The following is a 24,067-nucleotide window of genomic DNA, read 5'->3' as shown; positions in this document are numbered from 1 at the left end:
AAGTACTGGGGCAAAGAGCCAAGAAAATCTAAAAGCCCATGTTCAAGTCCTCCATCCTGCTAGACATCAAGCTCTGAAATGCTGATAGGGACATGGCACAGCTGAGGGCTCGTGTGTGCTTCAGCTGAACTGGCTGACTAGGCAACTCCAAACTAGTGCCCCTGGATGCATATAAATTGTGTGGAGGAACATGACAAAAGTGATCACAGACATGATTTGTTAGAGTTTACCAGAGAAACAAATGAATAGGATGTGTGAAGGAGATTTATTCTGAGGAATTGCCTCCTGTGATAATGGAGACTGGCAAGTCCAAAATCTGCAGAGTGGGCAGCAAGTCCATGACCCAGGAAGAGCTGATGCTACTGGTCCAAGTCTGAAGGCTGACTATTAGCACAATTTCCTCTTAGAAGGGAAGCCAGTATTTCAGTGTATTTTTGCAGTTGGATGAGGCCCATTCATATTATGGAGGGTAATCTGGTTTATTGAGTCCACTAATTTAAATATCAATCTCTTTCAAAACATACTCAAAGAAACACCACAGAAACACAGATTAATGGTTGACCACATATCTGGACACTGTGACCCAACAGGTTGACACATTAACCATCACAAATACTTACCTACCTGAAGGGTTACAATAATATCAAAGGCAGATAATACCAAGCCTTGTTTAGGATGTGAAGCAACTGGACTCTTTCATACTTGGGAATATAAATTGGTTCAATCACTTACAAAAGTGTTTTGGCATTACATACTAAAGCTTGAACATACACAATTACTGTGACTCTGCAATTCCATCCTTAAGTGTTTCTACCCATCAAAAATCCTTATTTGTATTGACTGAAAAACATATATAACAATATTCATAGCAGCAACATTTATAATAGCCAAAACTGGAAACAATCCAAGTGCCTTTGTAGAAGAGATGGACTTTAGTAATGCGTTGATATCTGGGCCTGATTTTGAAGAGTGGAGATGGTACACAGATGCTTGTCAGAACAAGAGAGAAGGGATTAAGGGGCTTCAACGACAGAGGAAGCTCAGAGTAAGAGTATCCAAAAGGGATGAGGACATTCCTGTATTTGACACCCTGCTGGCTTCTCTCCTGCTCCATCCCTTCCATCTCCTAGACTTCCTCCTCGCTTACCTTTTTCTCCTTTTTACTTTTCCATGTATTCTCTACTCCTACCTGGACCTTATTTCCCCACTTTGTTCTGCATGGGAATCCAAGTACTGAGTTTCTGAATTCATATTTTTTCCTGAACTGACTGTAAAACCAAATAAATGTTTACAACCACATTTAATAAAGTTGACCAAAAAAAAAAAAAACAATCAAAAAATGAGCAGATCTAAATAGACATTTCTTCAAAGAAGACATACGTATGGCCAAAAAGCACATGAAAAGATACTCAACATCCTAATTATCAGAAAAATGCAAATCAAAAGTACAATGAGGTATCACCTCACACCAGTGAGAATGACCATCATCAAAAAGTCTACAATGTAACTAGAATGTAACTTGGTACAACCACTATGGAGAACAGTATTTTGAGGGTCCTTAAAAAACTAAAAGTAAACTACAATATGATCCAGCAATCCCATTCCTGGGCATATATCCAGAGAAAACTATAATCCAAAAGGATACATGCACCTCAGTGTTCATCACAGCACTGTTTACAATAACTAAGGCATGGAAGCAACATAAATGTGCATCAACAAAGGATTGGATGAAGAAGACGTGGTATATATATACAATGGAATACTCAGTCATGAAAAAGAAATAAGCAATGCCATTTGCAGCAACATGGATGGATATGGAGATTACAATACTGAGTGAAGTAAGATTAAATATATGATATTGCTTATATGTGGGACCTAAAAAAGGTAGAAATGAACTAATTTAAAAAACAGAAATAGAGTCACAAATGTAAGGAACAATTACTTTGCCAACAAAGGTCCGTTTAGTGAAGGTTATGGTTTTTCCTGTGGTCATGTATGGATGTGAGAGTTGGACTGTGAAGAAAGCTGAGCGCCGAAGAATTGATGCTTTTAAACTGTGGTGTTGGAGAAGACTCTTGAGAGTCCCTTGGACTGCAAGGAGATCCAACCAGTCCATTCTGAAGGAGATCAGCCCTGGGATTTCTTTGGAAGGAATAATGCTAAAGCTGAAACTCCAGTACTTTGGCCACCTCATGCGAAAAGTTGACTCATTGGAAAAGACTCTGATGCTGGGAGGGATTGGGGGCAGGAGGAGAAGGGGACGACAGAGGATGAGATGGCTGGATGGCATCACTGACTCAATGGACGTGAGTCTGAGTGAACTCTGGGAGATGGTGATGGACAGGGAGGCCTGGCGTGCTGCGATTCATGGGGTTGCAAAGAGTCAGACACAACTGAGCGACTGAACTGAACTGAACTGCGCTGAACTGTGGTTACCAGATTGCTGGGGTGGGGGTGGATAAATTGGGAAATTGAGATTGACATATATACACTACTGTGTAGCACAGGAAACTACTCCATACTCTGTAATGACCTATATGGGAAAAGAATCTTAAAACGAATGGATAAATGTATATATATATATGTGTGTGTGTGTGTGTGTGTATATATATATATATATATAACTGAATCACTTTTGCTGTACAGCAGAAACTAACACAACATTGTAAATCAACTATACCCCAAAAATTTTTAAAAGGATGCTGATGGTTCAGATACCATTTTACAGTGCGTTATTGTGCAAGTCAATCCTGTTTCTTCATTTTTAAAATGGTGCTAATATTATCTACCTGATTGGGTTAAACTGATAATTAAGTGAGATAATCCATGTAATGCCAATTCAGTGCCTGTAGTAAGGGTTCAAAAATTGTAGCTGTTAGAGAATATACAATTTTATAAATCTTGAGTTCCCTAGAACAGATAGCAGCTGTGAAAGCACTTCCACCCTAGAAAAGGATGGAATCTAAGTTTGATGCTGAGGCCCCAAGTTGACATGGCCAGTAAATAAGGAAAAGTAAGTCACCTTCCTCAAATCAGGATTAATATTATCTTCACACAGTAGTAGATTTAGTGCTGCATTCCAGATTGATGTCAATGTTTCAGACACTATACTCCCTGGAGTTGGCAGGTTGTTGGACCTGACTTGAGTGACGGTAGAGCGGTTTCAGTTGATTGTGTCCTTGACGTGAGAGTCTTCGGTAACCTTCCTTCTGCGGATAAAACCGTAGTCGGCAGGATTCGAACCTGCGCGGGGAAACCCCAATGGATTTCAAGTCCATCGCCTTAACCACTCGGCCACGACTACCTGCTGGAAATGTTTTATTGTTAACGAGTTTGAAGGTACAGCGAGTGATATGCCATTTAATCACTAGGCACCAAGCATAGTGAAAGTTGTTTTGGTGTATAACTGGCGTGGCAACAAAGAATTTCCTAAGCCCATTCGAGACTTCTCACGTTCGGATGAAATAAGTCATCCATGGCAAGTAGAAATTCAGTGGAGGAAGACGGAAGTCAAAGAATCATTCTGAGACAAGGGATTCGAATTTTCTATGCCCTAGAACTGAGGGTGACCCTAGTAGTCTCACACCTGCAAGTGCCAATGGGACTGGAAACGGGTTGGAAGAAATTTGGGGAAATCGGAAAGCGTGCAGTCAGTCGCGTTTGCTTTCAGCGTTAAGCTCTAAAACAGAAGTATCTCCGATAACCTTATACTGCGTTGACCTTTCCCTGTCTTAGAAGTATTTGAAACCTGATTTGAGCCAGAGTGCGGGGTGAGAGAATGGGGAAGGTCCAGGAGCTGAAGAAAAAGATGCTGGGAAGATCTTCAACCCTCATGCTGGGAAAATCTTCAACTCCTCACTCCTTTTCTTCTTCCCTGAGAGGAAAGCCCGTAGCCCAGGAGCCTTAGGGAGAAACTGCTTATATAACAGCTTGAGGACATTCACGGTATAGAAAAACAAACCAAATAAAATAAAATAACCCACATGACCATGTGTGTAATGCCAGACTAACTGTAATAATAGGATTGTGGATTTAGAGACTTAATGAAACCCCGTAGAACTGGATTCTTTTTCCTTTTTTTTTTTTAATGTGGAATTTAGGACTATACAATTGACTTCTGAGAGTTGAAGTACTTTGCCAAAAGCACCATCAAGTAGATTTAGACAGACTTTCAGATACAAAGGGAGAATGCCTTTCATGGCTGAGGCCCTCAAACTCTCATAACTAAAGCTCTCCCATATCTTGTCATTTAGGGCAGGCAAAGAGACAGTTTTTGGAGAAGGAAATGGCAACCCACTCCAGTATTTTTGCCTGGAGAATCCCATAGACAGAGGAGCCTGGCAGGCTACAGTCCATGGGGTCGCAAGAGTCGGACACGACTTAGTGCACTGTCTCACCCCAGAGATCCTGCCACATATACCACAAAACCCAAACATCCCCCAGTGACCTTGGCCCCACTGTTCCCATCATTCCCAGGTGGGAATTCAGGCACATGTCCACAGAGGTCACAGACAACATACATACGGTTCTGTTATGTCCCATATATTACCCTTTCATGTCCCAAGGAAGACATTTTCTCTTAGAGATTTTCATTTAGTGTATCTTTAAAAAATCTTGTGTTAAACTTGCCTCCATCTTTTTCTTGGGTAAGGACAACCCAGAAATGGCCCTTTTGTGTCTGTGATGTTGCCATTCACAGCTTTCTTGATAGGCCTAGTACAATCTTGAGAACAGGGTTGCTGTATGCTGAGTGTCAGACGGTAGCTCTTAGCTTTGCCTATCTTAGGTAGTTATGCTGTGCATTTTTTATTGGTGTATCATGTTTGATTTGTCCCTAATACCTTTGAAGTTTTTCTGAGAAATGAATAATGCAACATGAACTTATTAAAATACATTTTAAGCCTTTAAAAAAAAAAAAAGAGAGAGACAGTTTTTCCTGTGGTGGGCTGAACTGTGTCACCCAATAAGAAATGTTGAAATCCTAAACAGTGGTACCTGTGAATATGACTTTGAGTATAGTCTTTGCCAAGAATATCAAGTTAAAATGAGGTCATACTGGATTAAGGCCCTAAATCCAATGATACAGTCCTTATAAGGAGAGGAAGATTTGAAACACACATAAAAAATAGACACACAAATACAAAGACCACGTGAGAGGGAGGCAGAGATTGAAATAATGCAGTTGCAAACCAAGGAACTACAGGGATTTTCAGCAACCACCAGAAGCTAGGAGAGAGCCATGAAACAGATTCTCCTTCAGACCTTCTAGAACCACTTTACACACACCGTTAATTTAGATTTCTGGCCTCTGGAACTGGGAAAATATAAATTACTGCTGTCTTAAGCCACCCACTTTAATGGTAATTTGTTAAGACAGCCCTATAAAGCATTGCTCCTGTCTGTTTATGCTTGAAACAAGATCCTTCTTGCCACTTTAAAGCACTTCCAAATTCCACCAGAGAGCCTCCTTCAAATATGGGGTTGGCCAAACTGTTCATTCAGGCTTTTCTGTAAAACTCCAATGAACTTTCTGATCCATCCAGTAGTTACTCCCTTTCATATAGTAAACTAATTTTGGAGAAAACTCTTCTAGGGAGGTAATCTGAACTAAAGGAAATCATTTATGTGCAAAGACATATATGATACTTTTAGTTATAACAATAAAATAAACATTTCCAAGAATGGAGAGAGGGATGATTATATAACTCGGGTTATGCCTGGAAGAATATTACCAAACCATTAAAGACAACATTTTGTAAAAAGTTGTGAATGGCTCAGGGAAAAAGTACAAGATATAATGTTAAATGAAAAGAGTAGGATAAAAAATGTATATGCTATAAGACCTCAATAATGTAATATTTTACATAATTGTGGGAGAAAATACACTGAAGTGTTGCTAGTGTGGTTTCTTGGTTGTGTGATTGTGGGTTGTTTTTTTTCTTTGTTTTTCTAATGTGAAGCAGACATCATTACTCAAGTTTTAAAAATGAAGAAGCAGAAATAGTGATTTTATTGCTGGAACAAGAGAAATACAATTTCTAGATACAAGGCTTTCATATTACTCTGTAATCAAACATTTAGCTCAAGTGGTCATTTTCAAAGGGATTATGTTTGTTACAGTGGTGAAACCCAGGGCTTTATCTTTGTTTTCTTATGATGCTAATAAGTTAACAATAAAAATAATTTAAAAAGAAGTAATCCCACAATGATGAAAAGAGTGTGAAAGCAAATGACAGATGGTAAGAAACATAGTTTCTCCCCAAATTTCAGTATCTTGATGCAGCTGAGATTTAGTTCTTACTCATGTAAGAGTCCATTGTAGACTTTTGAGTCAGCAAAGACAAGGGAGCTCATTTTTGCCCTTGTGGCGATTCAGGGACCCAGGCTTCTTCTATCTTAAGGATCTGCTATCTCGTAAGGCTGGAGAAAGTCCACATTTCTTTAAAGTCTAGGGGTACATGTTACTTTTGCATTCATAATCTGTTTATTGTGACTAATCACTCAGCCACCCTGAGATGCAAACTGTTATGCAGATTGTTATGCAAATCGAGATGCAGGTATAGATGCTGGCTGCGTAACTTATTCCCATAGACAACTCCCATAGACAACTATGGAGGATGGAACATGGATTGAGGTGAACATTACAATTATCAGCAACATTTGGGGAGGCAGAAAAGAGTTCAATAAATAGTAACTGAGTTAGTAGAGTGAATAAAGCTGAAACCTTACTGTCTGCAAGGTGGAAAGCTACCAATTATAAAGTTATTAACATCTGTAAAGGATATTTCAGATCCTTGGAAAAGCTAATAGGAATTGGGGGGGGAAAAGATTAAAGGAAATTACTCTCTGAGAAAACTGTCATGGAAAGACCAAACCACAGAGGACATATCAGGCATCCTGACTGCAATGGTCTGTCGTATAAAATCACTCTAAAATGGGTCCATCTACTGGTGTATCAGGTTCATAATACCAATTAGGTTTTGCAGGCTACCTCTTAAATAGGATTGGACTGCTAAGGGGCCACCAGAATCCTGAGGAAAGATATGTATCAAAGCAAATAAATAGAAGAAAGAGTCTGATGGAACTAGAAACTAGTAAATAACAGAAGGGGAAAAAAAACTATTATTAATTTTCTCAGAGAAATAAGAGAACATTTTGCACCTATGGGACAATAATAAGATGCTGTTATTTTTGAAAGAGCATCAAGAGAACAAGAACTCTTGAAATTTTTAAAAACTGTGATGATAGGAAAAAGTTTGATGGAAGAGTTGGAAGATAAAGTTAGAAAATTTTCTCATAAAGAGGAAGAGAAAATAAAGATGGAAAATAGGAAAATGGTAGCTAAATTAAAAGCTCATTCTAGGAAGTCTAACTATGTCTGATTGAAGGTGTTCCAGGACAAGACAACAAAGAAAATAAAGGGTGACAATTACTTATAAATGCCCCCCAAAATTCACCAGACCTAAAAGTTCCACCTATTGCTCAACACAGTGAACAAAAAAGACCAAGAATCTACCCAAGTGTCTACATTATTTAAGAATGGCATTTAACTTCATCACCACAGCAATATCTAGAAGACAAAGGAGTCATGCTCACCAAGTTGTAAAATAAAGTGATTTCCACTCTGGAAATCTCTACCTGACTAAACTAAATCATTTGTGAAGTTAGTAAATATCTTTTCAGAAATGCATTATAGTTGGTGGTGGGAAGGGATAACCAGAAAACAGACCTCATGAGAACTTAAATCTGGGTGTCTCTAATGGGAAATCAGAACCCAGAGGGTGGAATCACCTTCTGGCAGCAAGCATGTCTGGCAGGATCTGGAGTTATGGAGGAGAGACAACTGCTACTGCCAGGAGATGTTACATGAGGCAGAGGGGGCAGTTACAGGGCGGCCTCTTCAACTTGGAAGTATTTCTTCCGTATTTCAGACATCTTTATGCAACTCAAACTGTCTTGGCTGAATGCCCATACTTCTCCGGGGCTTTTGTTGGGAAGGTTCAAATCCGCATAGCTACAATTATTTACTTTTAGTAAAGACGTTTCTCCTCAACCCTTTGGGTTGACAGTCTGGATTCTTCCATCTCTTGCTGTTGTCTTCCTCTAAGGCAATAAACAGTCCTGTCACGTCTCCTACTTGACATCAGGAAAACTTCACTGTCCATGAAAGAGGTAGGTCACAGCTTTGGAACTGTGGTGCTGGAGAAGACTCTTTGAGAGTCCCTTGGACCTCAAAGAGATCAAACCAGTAAATCTTGAAGGAAATCAACCCTAACGATTCATTGGAAGGACTGATGCTGAAGCTGAAACTCCAATACTTTGGCCACATGATGCAAAGAGCTAACTCATTGGAAAAAACCCTGAGGCTGGGAAAGATTGAGGGCAAGAGAAGGGGGCGACAAAGGGTGAGGTGGTTCGATGGCATCACCGACTCAATGGACACGAGTTTGAGCGAACTTCGGGACAGGGGTTTAGTGAAGGACAGGGAAGCCTGGTGTGCTGCAGTCCGTGGGGTTGCTAAACAGTCGGACAACTGACTGAACAACTGAACGACTGAACAACAACAGCTTTCTCAGTGAGAACCAAGTTACAAAACTCTGTTTTGAAAACATTCAAAGTGCTTTACCCTTGGTCTCCACGAGGTGGAAGCGTTCCGAGAAACAGAAGTCATCTCTTGGCATCCCACTCTCTCCGCCCCCCAGTCCGCCCCTGCCACAGCGCTAGGACTGGTTGGCACATCACGTCAAATAAAGTCATTCACAATTTATGTATCACGAAATTCAACTTCCAAGAACGTCCCTTACGTTCGAAGTCGAGAACTCGGGACAAACACTCGGGATGCAGCGAGCCCCGCCTTTCCTCCGACAAGGGCAGCAGGGAGCGCGGCTCTGCAAGCACGGTATCGGAGCGCCGGTCACTGCATCTGGGCAGCCCGGGTGACTGTGGTCGCGCGGAGAGCCGCCCCGCGAGCTGCAGAAAAGGCAGAGAGGAGCGCGAGAAAGCACGGACCTACCACTTCTATCTCGAGAAACCGATTTGCTCTTGAGTTTTGCACTAGGAGCTCTGGTGCGCGCAAGAAAAGGTGTGTGTGCTATGGAGGCAGATACGAAAACAAGGATGAGGATACAAATTTCGGCTTTTCAGAGGACGTGTTATGGCAGAACTGAAACTATATGGTATCAGGAAGGAGTGCTATCAGCCTTGCTAGCTGTGGGGTTCCATGGTGTAATGGTTAGCACTCTGGACTCTGAATCCAGCGATCCGAGTTCAAATCTCGGTGGAACCTAGATACTTTTACTTTCTGACTTGATTTACTTATCTTTCCAGTTTTCCTTTTAGGGAGAGTTGGCAGGGAATCTGCAATTCACATTTTGCCTTTTCTTTATAGACTTTAGTACATCATTTTGGAGTTTTTCTACCTTGTGAAAGTTTAAAATGGCCATTTTAAAGTATACATTCTGTTTTAAATTGTCTTGATACCAAATAGGAAGAATTTTAAACTACAACTTTAAATACTCAAAGCCAAAAGTAAAACTAGTTTTTTAATTTGTTTTTAAAATATTCTAGAAGTAAAGAATTAAGATGCAATCACACATCCTTGTTATTCCTCATCATAGTCTAATGAAAATGTTAGCTAAAGAATGCTCTCATTGTATTAATTTTATATTAACTAATTGAATTTTTACTAATTATTAATATTACATAAAATACACACAAATTACTGTTTCCCCACATTATTAATTATTGCTGCTGCTGCTAAGTCGCTTCAGTCGTGTCCGACTCTGTGCGACACCATAGATGGCAACCCACCAGGCTACCCCGTCCCTGGGATTCTCCAGGCAAGAACACTGGAGTGGGTTGCCATTTCCTCCTCCAATGCATGAAAGTGAAAAGTGAAAGTGAAGTCACTCAGTCCTGTCCGACTCTTCGAGACCCCATGGACTGCAGCCTACTAGGCTCCTCCATCCATGGGATTTTCCAGGCAAGAGTACTGGAGTGGGGTGCCATCGCCTTCTCTGATTAATTATTAAAGCCCTTGAAATACTGAAAATCCACTCACACTTTAATTGATTCATAGTGTTTCAACATATAAAGCGTACTAAGGAGATTTTTCACTCTATGTTAATAGCTGAAATTCTTATTCTCATTTTAGTTATCTATTTTTTGTTCTTCGCTGAATTTTCAATTACCAATAGATGTTAGTGATCAATCTGGAGAAGCAAATTGCTAAAATAAAGGGGGAAAAGCTACCTACCCATACTTTTTCTTTCTTTGTTATGTTCTTATGTTTGCTGATACTTCAGCCTAACATATAAACTGCTTTTATGAAGACACCAACTGCCTGATTGTAATTTGAAATCTTAACTCCTTAGAAGTTTAGGGAAAGGCCATATTTTCATGTCTACCAAAGATACAGTTTATGCAAAGTCCTGCATGAACACCATTATCAGAGACTGCTTCCTGGTTGATGTATATCCCTGGGGCCTCAAAACCCTTCGTTGTAGGTACACATTTTCTCACCTTCCCTGAGTTCATTTACTTATAAAGTCATGAAAATTTGATGGGTACAAAGGACCTCAGTTGGCACTGATTCCTATACTAAGGATGTCCACAATACTATTTTTAAATATAGGACTCCATAATAAAAACATTTACTAATTCAATTCCAAAACTTGACTTCAAAAAACAGAGAAACAACCTAACAATGTCAACAACTGCTATAGGCAATGGAGTCCTCAGGGAACCACCTTCTACTTCTGTTGGCACAGTGGAACCAGCATGGTAGGATGGGAAACGGAGACGCTCTGGGACTGAATTCTTAACTCTGTGAATGTCTAACTGTGTAATTTTCAAGATGTAAAACTACTCTGTACCTCAATCTCTTTACTTTATGTAAAAGAAGGTAAGGCCTTCTTTGCTATGTCTTACGATGCTAAGTACCTTGCTTAAGGAAGACACTCCACAAATATCAGTGCTCTTAAGGACGACACTCCACAAACACTAGGCCTCTCTTTTCCCCCTTTTTCTTTTCTCTCTTCCTCTCTGTATTCCCCCCACCCCCTTCTCCTCCTCCTTATTCTTCAGAAAGAAGGGTACCTGAGAATGGAAAGGGGACATTTTGGTGTATTTGGATCAATTCAAGTACCATGGTCAGTGATGCTTCCTTCCTAAAAATATTCTTGCTAGCAGAAGCAGCCTATCCTCTATTCCAAAACACTAGTCTATACTTGGAGAAGGAAATGGTAACCCAACTCCAGTACTCTTGCCTGGGAAAGCCCATGGGTAGCGGACCCTGGTAGGTTACAGTCCATGGGATCGTGAAGAGTTGGACACAACTGAGCGACTTCACTTTCACTTTTCCCTTTCATGCATTGGAGAAGGAAATGGCAACCCACTCCAGTGTTGTTGCCTGGAGAATTCCAGAGTCGGGGGAGCCTGGTGGGCTGCCGTCTATGGTGTCCCACAGAGTCAGACACGACTGAAGCAACTTAGCAGAAGCAGCAGTAGCACCCTCAGTTCAGTTCAGTCGCTCAGTCGTGTCCGACTCTTTGTGACCCCATGAATCGCAGCATGCCAGGCCTCCCTGTCCATCACCAACTCCCGGAGTTCACTCAGACTCACGTCCATTGAGTCAGTGATGCCATCCAGCTATCTCATCCTCTGTCGTCCCCTTCTCCTCCTGCCCCCAATCCCTCCCAGCATCAGAGTCTTTTCCAATGAGTCAAGTCTTCGCATGAGGTGGCCAAAGTACTGGAGTTTCAGCTTTAGCATCATTCCTTCCAAAGAAATCCCAGGGCTGATATCCTCCAGAATGGACTGGTTGGATCTCCTTGCAGTCCAAGGGACTCTCAAGAGTCTTCTCCAACACCACAGTTTAAAAGCATCAATTCTTCGGCACTCAGCCTTCTTCACAGTCCAACTCTCACATCCATACATGACCACTGGAAACCATAGCCTTGACTAGACAGACCTTTGTTGGCAAAGTAATGTCTCTGCTTTTGAATATGCTATCTAGGTTGGTCATAACTTTCCTTCCAAGGAGTAAGCGTCTTTTAATTTCATGGCTGCAATCACCATCTGCAGTGATTTTGGAGCCCAGAAAAATAAAGTCTGACACTGTTTCCACTGTCTCCCCATCTATTTGCCGTGAAGTGATGGGACCGGATGCCATGATCTTCATTTGCTGAATGTTGAGCTTTAAGCCAACTTTTTCACTCTCCACTTTCACTTTCATCAAGAGGCTTTTGAGTTCCTCTTCACTTTCTGCCATAAGGGTGGTGTCATCTGCATATCTGAGGTTATTGATATTTCTCCCAGCAATCTTGATTCCAGCTTGTGTTTCTTCCAGTCCAGCGTTTCTTATGATGTACTCTGCATGTAAGTTAAATAAGCAGGGTGACAATACCTAGCCTTGACGTACTCCTTTTCCTATTTGGAACCAGTCTGTTGTTCCCTGTCCAGTTCTAACTGTTGCTTCCTGACCTGCACACAGATTTCTCAAGAGGCAGATCAGGTGGTCTGGTATTCCCATCTCTTTCAGAATTTTCCACAGTTTATTGTGATCCACATAGTCAAAGGCTTTGGCATAGTCAATAAAGCAGAAATTGATGTTTTTCTGGAATTCTCTTCCTTTTTCAATGATCCAGCGGATGTTGGCAATTTGATCTCTGGTTCCTTTGCCTTTTCTAAAACCAGCTTGAACATCAGGAAGTTCACGGTTCACATATTGCTGAAGTCTGGCTTGGTGAATTTTGAGCATTCATTTACTAGCATGTGAGATGAATGCAATTGTGCGGTAGTTTGAGCATTCTTTGGCATTGCCTTTCTTTGGGATTGGAATGAAAACTGACTTTTTCCAGTCCTGTGGCCACTGCTGAGTTTTCCAAATTTGCTGGCATATTGAGTGCAGCACTTTCACAGCATCATCTTTCAGGATTTGAAATAGCTCAACTGGAATTCCATCACCTCCACTAGCTTTGTTTGTAGTGATGCTTCCTAAGGCCCACTTGACTTCACATTCCAGGATCACATCATAGTGAATATCTGGCACCCTATCCTTGCTTAAAAACCAGGTAAAAAAATCTAAACTGAAGTAGTTACCTTGCTTGAGGATATTGGTTTTTTTCAAGACCTACCCCCACCATCTTGCACTGCCTGTAGGACTCAGGGAATCACTATATATTTCTATTTTACATACTGAAAGAATTCTAATATAATGCTAATTCATATCAAAAAGAAAACCAGAGTAGTGTGTGGGGGAGTGATAGATCAGGAAAAAAGAAATACAATGTAGAACTAAATCAAATTTATCAATATGGGTACACTTAATGGAGATTCTGAAGTTAGTGTGTTAGCTAGAACAGCTGGGAATTGTAACAGTGTGCATGGTAAGTTGACTGTAACCTGAAGTCAGTATAACTACAGTAAATTAAGAAGCCAAGATTTCTTTGGTATGAGGTAGAGAAAGATATAGATATCTTAGATTGTTTTAAAACACATAGGGAACTTGCAATGGATTTATCACACGTGACACCCACTCATCTTCCCTCTATTATCTCCCTGGAGGGCTCCCTTACAAAACCCCCTAAGAAACAGATTGGTGAAGAGAGAGCCAGGGTCCTTGGGAAGTTCTCTAGAACCTGTCCTCTGTAGAAAGGTTTGATGGTAATGGATACATCCCTAATTTTTTTTTTAATTATTTACCTTTTTGATCCGCTTCCTCCATTTCTCCCACTTGCCCTAGCCCACCTTTACCTTTGGTAACCACGCATCTGTTCTCTGTATCTATAAACCTGTTATTTTTTTCTTTTTTTAGATTCCACATATAAAAGGTATTTGTCTTTCCTATCTGGCTTATTTCACTTAGCATCATTCCCTCAAGGTCCATCCATGTTGCAATAGATAGCAAGGTTTTATTCTTTTTTATGGCTGAATAATATTTCATTGTACATATACTATAACCTCTTTATTCCTTCATCCATTGATAGACAGAGGTTTTCATACCTTGGCTGTTGTAAACAGTGCTGCAATGAACATAGGAGTGCATATATACTTTTCAAATTAATGATTTCATTTTCTTCAGATAAATATCCAGAAGTGAAATTGCTGGATCATATGATAGTTCTATTTTTACTTTTTTGAGCAATCTCCATACATTTTCCATAGTGGCTGCACCAACTTATCTTCCCACTAACAGTGCACAGAGGTCCCCATCCTTGTCAACATTTGTTATTTCTTGTTTTCTGGATAATAGGCATTATAACAGATGTGAGATGATATCTCATTGTAGTTTTGATTTGCATTCATCTGATGATTAATGATGTTGAGCATCTTTTCATGTACCTCTTGGCCATATATATGTCTTTGGAAGACAGATTTATTCGGATCTTCTATCCATTTTAAAATCAGATGGTTTTCTTGCCTTTCACTTGTATGAGTTCTTTCTATATTTTGGATATTAAACCCTTATCAGATATATGATTTGCAAATATTTCCTCCCATTCCAATGGTTTTATGATTTTAGATCTTACTTTCAAGTCTGTAAGTCATTTTAAGCTCCTAGATATAGGTCTTGGTGATGGTTTTTTTTTGGATTTGGCATCACATAAAAGTAAAAGCAACAAAAGCAAAAATAAACAAGTGGAACTATATCAAATTAAAAAGCTTCTGCACAGCGAAGGAAGCACTAAAAAAGCAAACAACAAAACATTAGTCTCCTCTCTTCAAACCATCAGAATAAGGAATCCTTGCAGTTTGAGGAGGAAGTGTTACCTGCCAATTTGACACAATAGCCTATGTGTCTGCTGCTGCGAAGTCGCTTCAGTCGTGTCCGACTCTGTGCGACCCCGGAAACGGCAGCCCGCTAGGCTCCCCGGTCCCTGGGATTCTCCAGGCAAGAACACTGGAGTGGGTTGCTATTTCCTTCAATGTATGAAAGTGAAAAGTGAAAGTGAAGTCGCTGAGTCGTCTGCAACTCCTAGCGACCCCATGGACTGCAGCCTACCAGGCTCCTCTGTCCATGGGATTTTCCAGGCAAAAGAGTACTGGAGTGGGGTGCCATTGCTAAATGATGCCAAAGAGCAAGAAACTGCTTAATACAAATGCAGTTTCTGATAGAAAATGTGACATTCTGAAGAGAATTGAAGTTCTCTCCCCTCCAGTACTCTTGCCTGGAAAATCCCATGGACGGAGGAGCCTGGTAGGCTGCAGTCCATGGGGTCGCTAGGAGTCGGACACGACTGAGCGACTTCACTTTCACTTTTCACTTTCATGCATTGGAGAAGGAAATGGCAACCCACTCCAGTGTTCTTGCCTGGAGAATCCCAGGGACGGCGGGGCCTGGTGGGCTGCCGTCTATGCGGCTGCACAGAGTCGGACACGACTGAAGCGACTTAGCAGCAGCAGCATAGCTACTTAGACCAATGAGCTTAACTACTGTATAAGTAGTCGTGGCCGAGTGGTTAAGGCGATGGACTAGAAATCCATTGGGGTCTCCCCGCGCAGGTTCGAATCCTGCCGACTACGACATCGTTCTCTATTGAGACATAGCCAGTTGGGGAAGAATGCTGTTACCTTAGAGAGAAGCTGGATTGTTCTCCAACCTGGCTCTTTATGTTGCCGGTGAAAGGCTCCCCGCCGCTGGAAGCACACGGATTATACCCCTCGCCCAGCAGCAGTATGGGGTCTAATTTATTATTAATTTTAAGTAATTCGACCACAGCCCTAATGGTGCTTTCTTTCCCCACTAGAAGAGCCCAGGCTTTGATGGTACCTTCCTCTTTCCTCCAGTCAAAATCCTGCTTAAAAGGCAGCCTTTCCGAAAGAAAAAACTTCGCAGAAACCTTTCCCCTTTATCAGGACTCTTCTCCAGTCATGTATGTCCTTGTTCATGTACAAAAGGAAACTCCATGAAATCTTGGCTCGCATAATAAGTGAAAGCCAGAACTCACAGCTATGGTCATGAATCCAAACTGGATTTTAATAGGCAAGCCACTACATAACTGAAGAAATTATTTCAGCCATTCTTTTGGTAGCCAAACCAAAAAAGTCGACAACATTATGCCAGATTAACTTGTCCTGGGGTCAAGGACACTGGTAAAGAGAGAGGAGCTAAAAGTGAGATGAGGTTTTGACTCATTCTGGGCACAGAGTTCAGATGCAAAATCCCATTGGATCATTAACATGTATGAGTTAATGTATTGAAGTGTTAAAGCAATGTCAACCACACTTGAATGCCTTTCTAGGAATTCCTAGGAAAATTAGATTATCTCACTTGGCAATTTAATGGGACTGATCCTCACCTCTCTTGTGGAGATCTGCACAGTTGACATACTTGAGTGCATCTCAAGAATGCATCTATTAATTTTTCTTAAACCCAATGCATTCCACATTCATTGATTAAATGCCAGGTACTTTCCTCTTTCATGCATGTGTTCAGAGGAATGAAGTACAGTAAAAAAAAAACATTGAGTTGCAACCTCAGGAGGGTCAGTGATGTTGAGTTGTGATAAGTCTTCTTTGCTGAGCAGGGCCTGCTTAATGAAAATAACTTGTTTTTGGCTATTAAGACCTGGATTTCCAGAGGATGAACTTAATATTTCTTTGCAAAACGCATCATTTCTCATCTCTCCATCTCTTACATTCAGCATAAGGTTGCTTTGACTCTCAAAAACTAAATAGAATTCTAGAATGTTAAAGTCATGAAATGTTAAGGCCCTTCTGTGGAAACAATTCCTAACTTTAGAGTTGTGGAAAGTGACCCACATGACATCAATGTACAGAATTTAAAAATAAAAATTTGTTCAAAAAGATACCTTAGAGAGAATGTTGATAGTATAAGCAGAAGTTCTTCTCTTTCCAGATACTGCTTTCTGGAGGAATCCCATGGAAAATGAAGCTCCAGTTCTGGGGGCTGGAATAGAGATCCTGAACCAGGACTGACCATTACACAGGATCTTGCTTTGTAGAGTATCAGCCTGTAATCTGGTTTCTGAATGCTGCTGTTGGGATTCTAGAACTTTTCTCATTACATTTTTTTTTTTTTTTCTTTTTTGGCTACACCCTGCAGCATATGGGATTTTAGTTCCCCAACCAGGGATGGAACCCAATCCTTCTGCATTGGGAGTATGGAGTCTTAACCACTGGACCACCAGGAAAATCCCTTTCTCTTTAGCTTTAAATCACTGAAATTTCTTATAAATAAGGAAAATAAAATAAAAATAAAACTGGTGAACAGTGTAAGAAAAACAAGAATTACAGCAATTGCAACAGAGAATGTAAATTAGGAAGTACATTTCCAATTGAAATAAATCTGAGCCACTGATTTAATTTAAAATTTTCTGGTAGCCATATTAAAAAGTAAATAAGGCATAATTCTTTTAATAATATATTTTATATTAACCCAACATATTCAAAATATCATTTCACTATGTAAGAAATTTGAAAAGTTGACAGTGTGATAGTTTACTTTGTTTTTTTTCATACGAAATCTTCAAAGTCTGCTGTGTATCTTTCACTTAGAGCTCAAGTAGGACCAAGTGCTCAATAGTCACATGTCAGAAGTGGCTAAAGTATTGGACATCACAGATTTAGAGCGTGAAAACATACGACTGAGTTGATAGACAATTGAAACAAGGGAGAGTCTACACTGAAAGCAATAGGCTATGGTTCAACATAGAAGTATTCTTGGCATGCACTTCTTGGAGCTTTTGGAGCTAGTGCTGCTGTAAGTAAACTTGCTATTTCAGGGCACTCTTTCCTAACTTACTCAGGAGTATCTGTGAAAGCCCAGTGAGTCCTGCTGCCAGCTCCTCTTCCAGGATGGTAGGGGGACAGCTCTTACCCAGCATCATAAACAGCTCCTGTTTCAGCATCAGGAGCATTGTCAAACCTCCAGAGTTTCTATTTCTAGGAAGGCAGAGGCCAGAAAGTCCATGAGCCTCCTTCACCATGTCTTTTTACATTTGTTTCCTTTATGGGAATCATTCATCTCTGATTGGCTGACTTGCTGTCCTTAAAGTCAAGGTGCAGCCTTAAAGTCAAGATAGAATTCCTCAAATGTAAAATTGATTATTGCTTATCCAGTGTTGTCACTCCCAGGTTCTTCACCTCCTAAAATCCTGTGCATCCTTAAAGATTGCCTGTCTATGTCTCCTCCTTTGAAAAGCCCTCAAGTTCCATCCTTCATTCCCCTTCTTCAGTGCCCCTTATAGTGTCTTTGCCATAACATTGTTTAAGAAAATGCAATGGTAATATTAATGCTTCCATATATCTTTGTTTATATGTCTCATATGAAACTACTTCTGTATTTATCATTCTGCCTGCTAGCATATGTGTTTTTGAAGAAATGAACTGGTTAAGTCATCACTTTAGATTACGTAAGCTAATGTAGTAGAAACAAATCCCATTTATGAATCTAACTGCTGTGTGTCCTTTAAATAGTACATCCCTTTAGCGCATCCTTTCATCTCTTTTGTTTCCTTGGCATCATTTAAGAGTCTCAAAAAAGTAATTGGTTGGTTAATCCATTATTTTCCTTAAATATTTTATGAATTTTTGGTATTTCTTTTGCTACATCTGTTAGTCTTTCAGAAGCAACAGAACATCCTAAATTAAATGCTACTATGAGACATCTATGACTTTGAAATGAAAAGTGGCAACAGCAGTAAATGGAAATTGGAAAAACAGAATTCAGAATATTCATTAAGAATTAAGAGAACTAAAGTTGTCTAGCATCTGTTTCCCTTTTGCATGCTTCCTTTTTCAACAAGAAAGGGAGACTATCACAAATCAAGGGCTTCTCAGTGAAAATCTTAGAGTAAGGATTGAAAGGGAACTGAGATAGAGGTTCTAATAACCTTTGGTTGAACAAGGTTCCATTCCATTCTGTTGGACCTACATATGTTTCATTCTAGTGTCCCAAATGTGCACTGAAACCCACACCCATTATCCCTCTGAAAAAGGGACGCTCTAAGAACTGGTTTGACGGGGATTATAGCTTCAGGCATGGGTGAACTTTGGCTTCCTAATTGACAAAATTGAGGTTAATGACTCACATAGCCATATTTCAAAGGTGATATTTATTCAGCAACTTTTTGCTTAATTACAGTTTAGTAACATTTGTTAGTTAAAAATGTTTATTCGTTGAAAATAGGTTTTGTAACATAAAGGAGACTCTTCAATGCAGAGGGTTCTTAGTCTTGTGTCTATGTTCTCTAACAGTATTTATGAATCCCTGACATGGTTTCTACAGTTGTTAGTTTTGAGTCAGGGCCAATCTCTCTGTGACAAGGTGAACAAGTTTTATTTTACCATGGGATTTTGAGGCAAAAAATAATTTGAGTCTCTGTCTTAATAACTGCACAACCATCAAATGAGAACAATTTGTTAACTCTATTTTGTTGTTTTGGGAACACATAAAATGACTGTGAAAAGATATGTGGGCTCCAAATTCCTTCTAACTGTCTTAATAGATTTGTCTGACATGAACCTAACATCTGTCTTCCCAATGACGAAGTCTCACTACTATACCAGGGAAGAAAGTTTTATTGAAAATCACTATCCTCACTGTGTGTGGACTTAAGTTCTAGTGTGTTTGTTTCTTTTAATCATTGTTAATTACATGTAATTGTGAAGGGAATATTAAAGTTTGTTCCACTTTGTGGTCTATTTCATGAATCTCCACCAGAGGCTGACAGAGCAGACACTGATCTCACTCCAATAACCCATCAAATGAGGTCTCTTTCCAGTTCTGAGGATAATGTTTTCCCTGGTAATATGGTGTAACAGCATGATAGTCACTCAAATGACATCAAAGACTGGTCACATTGACTGCCAATATACTTTCTGATATGTGACTCAATCTTTCTGGTATGTGATTTAATTTTATGAAAGCTAAGCTTCAGCATGGCTATTTATTCTCATAGCATGTTGTCTTATTGTGTAGTCGTGGCCGAGTGGTTAAGGCGATGGACTAGAAATCCATTGGGGTCTCCCCGCGCAGGTTCGAATCCTGCCGACTACGTGGTAGTTACTTATGAACTAATTACTTCCTAATACTATGCTTTTTGACAAATTCTGGAGTTGCAAGTCCAAACACAAACAGGAACTCTAACCAAGATGCAGGCAGTTACTACCCTTTCCAGCTTATAATCCTGCAATTAACCCACCCTTGCCAGAAAAAACCAAGTCATAATTGTTGCATTTTTCCAATAGGTGTGACCTGAATCCTAATATATTTTCTTTTCCCCTGAGAAGAGTCTGAACTTCAGAGACACCTTGGTGTTTCCTGCTTTCAAAATCCTACTTGCTTCTCCATGAAATTTTTACCTTTTCAGGGATTTCTTTTCTCATATGTAACTAAAACCTGTGTATTTCTAACACACATACTTTTATCTGTCTAAGGGAAATCGATCAATAACTCCATGCTTGCTTCACACAACTCCAGCATGTTTATGGGGTAAAGAGCCAGAAGTATATGCTATCTAAAGAAAGCAAAATTCTTGACTGGAAAACTATCTCTACCAAAAGGCAGTGATCAACTGATACAAAGTTTATTTTCCTTGCCTATTAAGAATTTTAATATTTATAATAATTAAATATAATAATCATGATATGAAGTTCAAATGATATTGAGAGTATATGCAATGAATAAAATCTATCTTCTATTCATGCTCTAGCTGTTCACTTTCTCTCCACAGTGAAATAAATTTTTGTATAACCTTCCAGAGTATATATTATTATTTTTAATGTATAGTATTCAACCCACTCTTTATTTTAAGCAAATTTTAGCAAACTAATGTTTAGTAATTGTCTTAGTTATTTCATTCCATTAAAAATATATTCTGACCTCTACAAAATATACCCAATTGAATTTTTGACAATAGTACAAAAAAAAAAAATTCACTGGAAGAGAGAGAGAGAGAGAGAGAGAGAGAGAGCCTTTTCAACAAATGGTGCAGAAGCAATTGGACATTCATAGGCAAAAACAAAAACCTTTTTTTGATTTGATCTAGACCTCATTCCATATATAAAATTAGAATAAATCACAAACTAAAATGTAAAACTATAAAACTTTCAGAGAATAACATAGGAGATCTTCAGAATCTTCGTAGTTTAGACTTGATACCAAAGCCCAATCGTTAAAGGGAAAAAACTGGACCTCATCAAAATTTAAAATTTTACTCCACGAAAAGACACCATTGGACTTCCCTGGTGTCTCAGAGGTAAAGAATCTGCCTGCCAACGCAGAAGACATGGGTTCAACCTGTGATACAGAAACATTCCACATGCCGCAGAGCAACTAAGCCCACACCACTACTGAGCCTGTTCTCCAGAGCCCAGGAGCCTCAAGTACTGAACCCATATGCCGCAACTACTGAAGTCCAGCACTCTAGAATCCATGCTCTGCAACAAGAGAATCCACCACAGTAAGAAGCCTGTGGACTGCAATTAAAGGGTAGCCCATGGCTCACTGCAACTAGAGAAAGCTGGAGCAGAAATGAAGACCCAGCACGGCCAAAAACAAATAAACAAAATTATTATTTTTTTAAGACACTATTAAGGGGTTGAAAAAACAAGCTGCAAATTGGGAGGAAATGTTTGCACACCACATACCTGACAAAAGACAGTATCTTGCAAATGCACAAGAATTCTGGAAACAACAAATTTTTTAAAAACCTCAACAATCCAATTAGAACATGGATAGAAGACACGAAGAGACATTTCACTAATGGGGACAGATGGATGGCAAATCAACATGTGATTAGGAACTTGGGCAGAGATTTTGACAGGGCAAAACTGGCTCTAGCAATGGCAAAGTCCCTAGCCATAATGGTGTTACAGCTTTCCTACATCTGAAGCTTTCAGGTCTGGGCTTAAACCTTTCCATTTCTGAGAAAGTGACTGAAGCACAGGTGCATAGGCCAAGCGAACCTCTTCCAGAAGAAGACTGTATTCTGTTAATGCTGACAGGAGAATATTGGCCGTGGATACAGATATAGAAGTGATGACCCCTGCCTCCTCACTGAGACATTGTCTTGGGTTGCCAACACTAGGTCTGAAGCTTCTGTGGCAAAGAAGAAGGAAAAGAGCAGAAACTCCAAGAATCTAATGGAGATAAGGCAAGCGATCTGCAAAATTCAGAAGTGAAGTGAAGTGAAGTCGCTCAGTCGTGTCTGACTCTTTGCGACCCCATCGACTGTAGCCAACCAGGCTTCTCCGTCCATAGGTTTTTCCAGGCAAGAGTATGGGAGTGGGTTGCCATTTCCTTCTCCAGCAAAATTCAGAAGAGAATATATAAAGGATGAAGGACAGCTCAAGGAGGAAAACCAGTCAGCACCTTCTGAGGTTTGACTTCTTGCTGCCACAAACCATGCCTGCCTCAGGGAAAGCTTGTCCCATAGTTGGTGGCAAAATCCTCATTGCAGAAAAGGGACTTGTCCCTACACTTGGTGGGAGATTTCGTTTTCAGTTCAGGACCTATTGAGTCCCTGGGGGACTATCTTAATTCCTAAGTCTCTCAGTTTCTGAGCAATGAGACCATGTTCAAACAAACTTGCCATATGACTAGACCTCTGAAAATAAAAGAGCTAGATGACTCCAGGTTGGGGTGTGGAGGGAAGGAGTCACAGTTGGCTCTGAACCTCGCAAGAAGGGGAATTTGGCAAAATGGAGCCTTATTTCGGAGTCTCCAATAATCAAGAGCAACAGAGCAAGAGAAATCTGTGTAGCACCCAGGAAGGGGGAGTAACTTAAGCTAAACACGAGATATTGTCCACTTTTACCTGATAAATCTAAGTACGAGCTTGGACGGAGGGAAAGAAGAAAAAAAGGAGAAAGACAGGACCAAGAGGAAATCCAGAGGAAAGGGCTTTGGGTGAGGGAGAAACTGACTCTTGAAAGGTTTTAAAAGGCTTTGCTGACTTCTTGTTCTGGAAAGCTGACATTCTAGCCATCATTATTCCTTACCTACCTGTCATAATTCCTGATCCAAAGGGAATGATTGTCATCCTCTTGAAGAAAGAAAGGGTTGAAGATTTGTGAGGACTGCAAACTAGAGATCGTGTGACATTAATACTTTGAGAATGACACAGACTATAAGGGCCAGAAAGAAAGCGAAAAGCATAGAGGAAACAGATGAAGAAAGAGAATGGTGAAAAGAGGACAGAGAAAGTGACAGTATTAAACTTGGAGGTGTTGGGGAAATGCGAAAGAATCAAGGTTGAAAAATATTCCCTAGCACCTCCCATTAAACATAAGCAGAGTGGCGCAGCGGAAGCGTGCTGGGCCCATAACCCAGAGGTCGATGGATCGAAACCATCCTCTGCTATGTGTGGTCATCTTTTTCGTCAAGAGTACTTCACCTACTGAAACATTCGCAAAGCAGAAACTAGACAAAAGCCACCAGAAAAAACAAAGCCACCAGAGATGATCTCACGACCATTCTCACCCTCTGGGCTTCCTGGGACAGGAATATCTTATTTTCTCTGCTCCAGCTGTCTTCAGAAGCCTACAGAATAATGGCAAGCACTACCTAGTCTTAACTTGTCTTCCACTTCAGCTGTCTACTCCCTCACTGCTTGCTTGACTCTCTCTTAGAGAGGCTCAAAAAACATATGTTGAATCCAAGAAACTTTACATATAACCATGGCCACACTCATTTCTTCAACTGCTGGTCATTCCAGTATCTGAATGGGATGAAGTCAAGATAAACTGTGGAAGAAAAACATTAGAGAAAGACCTCGAATGATGGGGAATCTCCACCTGTTGGGCAGAAGCAGAGGTGGATTTATATGATTCCACCTTGTCCTAGAGGAAGGAACACAAAGGAGAAAGTATCCAGTTGAGAGATGCTGGGTAACAGCAGAAGGGGGAAAGGAGCAGACAGAAGAGGGAAAAAGAATGGAAGACAACGACAAAGGAGATGAAAGTGTTGGTGGACAAAAGGGAAGACATAAGAAGAGAGATGAAGAAGGAAATGGCAACCCACTCCAGTGGGCCTGGGAAAACCCATGGACAAAGGAGCCTGGCGGGCAACAGTCCAGGGGGTCACAAAGAATTGATTATG

The 24,067-nt window shown here is 40.3% G+C and overlaps 5 non-coding genes across 5 annotated transcripts; 4 read left to right on the top strand and 1 right to left on the bottom strand.

Moving 5' to 3' along the window:
- Positions 1-3,222: 3,222 nt before the first annotated feature.
- Positions 3,223-3,304, bottom strand: TRNAS-UGA. Its single transcript has one exon. It is a non-coding gene; the product is annotated as a tRNA-Ser (tRNA).
- Positions 3,305-9,214: 5,910 nt separating this feature from the next.
- Positions 9,215-9,286, top strand: TRNAQ-CUG. The gene has a single exon. It is a non-coding gene; the product is annotated as a tRNA-Gln (tRNA).
- Positions 9,287-15,443: 6,157 nt separating this feature from the next.
- TRNAS-AGA lies at positions 15,444-15,525 on the top strand. The gene has a single exon. It is a non-coding gene; the product is annotated as a tRNA-Ser (tRNA).
- Positions 15,526-19,941: 4,416 nt separating this feature from the next.
- On the top strand, positions 19,942-20,023 carry TRNAS-AGA. The gene has a single exon. It is a non-coding gene; the product is annotated as a tRNA-Ser (tRNA).
- Positions 20,024-23,257: 3,234 nt separating this feature from the next.
- TRNAM-CAU lies at positions 23,258-23,329 on the top strand. Its single transcript has one exon. It is a non-coding gene; the product is annotated as a tRNA-Met (tRNA).
- Positions 23,330-24,067: the final 738 nt, after the last annotated feature.

Source organism: Bos indicus x Bos taurus, chromosome 23 (genome assembly GCF_003369695.1).
Source record: "Bos indicus x Bos taurus breed Angus x Brahman F1 hybrid chromosome 23, Bos_hybrid_MaternalHap_v2.0, whole genome shotgun sequence".
NCBI lineage: Eukaryota > Metazoa > Chordata > Mammalia > Artiodactyla > Bovidae > Bos > Bos indicus x Bos taurus.
This window is presented reverse-complemented; position numbering and strand designations above follow the sequence as displayed.